The sequence below is a fragment of the Brassica oleracea genome, chromosome C1, assembly GCF_000695525.1.
Source record: "Brassica oleracea var. oleracea cultivar TO1000 chromosome C1, BOL, whole genome shotgun sequence".
NCBI lineage: Eukaryota > Viridiplantae > Streptophyta > Magnoliopsida > Brassicales > Brassicaceae > Brassica > Brassica oleracea.
In genome coordinates, this window is record NC_027748.1 from 14382209 (window position 1) to 14385616 (window position 3408).

Consider the following 3408-nt stretch of genomic DNA (forward strand, 5'->3'; position numbering starts at 1 on the left):
TTGAAAAATAAAACCAAACAAATTATTTTTTTCTAGACGACTTACACGGAAGTCGTCCGTCCGAAGACTTACACGGAAGTCGTCCGTCCGACGACTTCTATGTAAGTTGTCGGACGGACGACTTCCGTGTAAGTTGTCAGACGGACGACTTCCGTGTAAGTCGTCTAGAAAAAATGAGTGGAAGATGAGAACCATCTGATTAAAAACCAGGAAAAAAAAAGATAGATTAGTGAGAAAGACATGAGACAAAACTAAAAAATTCATATAAAGTTTGGTGTTTTCAAATCAAAGAGATTAGAGTGAGTTTGGAGAGTTTTAGTTTGGGGAAAAAGTAAGACCTTTATACAACATGAAGCTACCAAATGAAGAAAAATCAGACATAAAAACTTACCAAAACGTTCAGATCTGTTATGAAAGGGAGGTTTCGTCAGAAGACTTCCAGGAAGTCCAGACGACTTCTTGGAAGACTTCATGGAAGTCGTCTGGAAGACTTCCTGGAAGTCGTCTAGTGCATTATATTTTAGACGACTAACAGGTAAGTCGTCCCAAAAGTCTTTCAGATCTGAAAAACCTGCATATCCAAATCCATATCTGAAAAACCTACATATCCAAAAACGTTCAAATGGCTTAAAAACAGAGAATGAGTGGAAGATTAAATAAATCTACCTTTATAGAACACACAAAAATACATATCTAAAATTGATAGATCTACCTTTAAATTAGTGGAAGATGAGAATCATGTGATGAAAAACCTGCAAAAACAAGATAAATTAGTGAGAAAGACATGAGACAAAAACAATAAATTGATATAAAGCTTAATGTTTATAAGTTCAAAGAGATTAGAGAGAGGTTAAAGAGTTTTAGAATGATGAACATTACATTTTTGTTGCAGCCATTTGAGAGGAGGAGAGATGATATGTAAATTTTTCTTTATATAGGGAGACAAAAAATCCAATTATGTTAAATATTTTTGACTCAGACAACTTCCTAGACGACTTACATTTCAGTCGTCTGTTGAAGAAATTAAAACAGACGACTTACATGTAAGTCGTCCAAATATTCCCGCCTAAAATTTTTTTAAAAAATTATTTTCCCGCTTAAATAATTTAAACCAGACGAATATTTTTGATTCAGACGACTTACTTGTAAGTCGCCCAGAAAACTTTAATATTTTTAGCGGGAAATTAAAATATTTTTAGCGGGAAACTAAAATAGAAAACTTCCCAGTCGTCTAGGTTAAATTATTTAAGCGGGAAAATAATTTTTTAAAAAATTTTAGGCGGGAATATTTGGACGACTTGCATGTAAGTCGTCCAGCTAAAATTATTCACCACCCTAAACATAACCCTTAAACTTAATTAACTAACTAAACACTTCATAAAATCAAATTAAACTTCAAAAGTGTTTACTATACACAAAAATAAACACTTACAGATAAAAATTTAATTTTTCAAAAAAATATTCAAGCTTTCCAAAATCTAACCCTAAGAATACATAAAATACTACAACATATTTTGCAAAACCCTAGACCAAAGAATACCATGATTCACTACCTACACTCATCTATGTTGAAAATAATTCAGTTTTGTTATATTTTAATTTATATCACTTAAAACTTTTTATAGTTACATGATTTTAATTTTTCGCTTATCAAAATATTTTTTAAAAAATTTATAAATTATTTTTAAGATCAGCTACACCAGAAGACTTACTTGGAAGTCGTCTAGAAGATTTACTTGGAAGTCGTCTAGAAGACTTCTAGCATCTCCGACGACTGAGACGACTTACTGAGGATATATTCGTAAAAATGGCTTCTGTTTTTTTGTTTGGTCACAAGAGACTGGCTGTAATTTCACAAGGCTTTTAGGTTAGTTTTGCATTTGATTCAAGTTTGGGTATATGTTTGTATTTAAAATCAAGTTGTGAGTATTTGGCAAATTCTCATTCTCTAGTACGAGCATTGCGAGCGGAGCAATCTGATTGAATATTCTTATAGTGTGTGGTTTAAATACCTAACGAAAAAATTAGGGAATAATTCTTCAAATCTACTTATCTCATTCTCTACTGAAACTACATGTTCAACAAATCATTTGATCCGTAGCAAAGAACAGAAAGTACATCCTGTGTCATTTAGCAAAAAAAAATTACATCCTGTGTCGCAAAGCATTTTTCCCCCGGTAAATCTCCCCATACAATTCATTGTGCAAATCAAACTCTCGAGCTTCAAATGCAAAGCATAGACGGATAGACCCTTCTGATAGTCGCTACTCAGCTCGTTTGTTCTCCTTCTTTCCATGGTCTATATGCAAGCATATACTTTTTTTGATAACCAAATTTCCTGGCCCCACCGTGATGGTCCAGACTAGAGACCGAAGTGAGCAAGGACGCTACCAGGACGTCACTATGTGGCTCACCGCGAACAGTCTTCGGTCTTTGGCACTGGGGTTCCGCATGTGAATTCTCCAGTGGCCGGGTTTCGAACCCAGGTGGCGGAACTCACAACCGTGAGCCCTATACCACCTGAGCTAGAAGCCCCGGTTGCAAGCAAATACTAGAGAGTGTGCATCATCGTAGACAGTTTGTTTTAAACAAAAAACTAGAATAGATACTAGTTTTGTTTCTGTACTATCATAATTCTTTACGGATTTTACCAAAAAAAAAAAAATTATCTTTACGGAACATAAATTACCTTAATAACCCATTAATTTAGTATGAAAATAAGTCATTTTCTATCATATAATTATAGTGTATATATATTTCTAATGCTTCAAAATTCGAAAGAAAATAAACTATAAAAGTATATATGTCTTCTGAAATGTTAAACTTCTTGGGAATGAGTACATTTTTCGTTAGCTACAAATATACATATCCTTGGTCATTTTTTTTAAGACTAAACCTCGGTCATTAATAAGTTTTAAGTTCGTGGGTCTTTGTTTGACCTCACGGTAAGTTAAAGAATACGACTATGAAAAATCACATGATAGAGAAATAATACACCTAAATAAAATAAAAATAAATAATTATGTGACATATGAAGCAACTCGTGAGCTTATAAATACGTGTCCCCTGGTTCCTCCTTTGCCATCATCAACTCACCACCGACTTCAAATGGACCCAACCGATACCCATTCCCAAGAGCATGAGGGTGATTTCATTAACATCACCCAGCTTTCAAATCCGGCAGGCGATGAAAATGTTGATCACCCCTCGGCGGATGAAGTAACGAGCCAAACCGATGTTTCTCCCCTGCAAGTGACAGAAAAGAGTTATTCTTGGGTTCACCCCCTAGGGTGAACCTTTAGATTCACCAACCAATAGAAAATTATCATTTTAAATTTAGTATCTTTTAATTAAGGAAACCAAATAACTTGGCAAATTATATTATTTTTTCAAAATAAAATTTAAAAA

General features: G+C 33.9%; 1 protein-coding gene across 1 annotated transcript in view; it reads left to right on the plus strand.

The window, feature by feature from the left end:
• The first annotated feature begins 3114 nt into the window (after positions 1–3114).
• Positions 3115–3408, plus strand: part of LOC106332506 — a 3963-nt gene continuing 3669 nt past the window's right edge. Inside the window, exon 1 of the mRNA XM_013770976.1 lies at positions 3115–3254. The gene's annotated coding sequence lies outside the window, so the exon portion shown is untranslated. The remainder of the gene's footprint in view (positions 3255–3408) is intronic.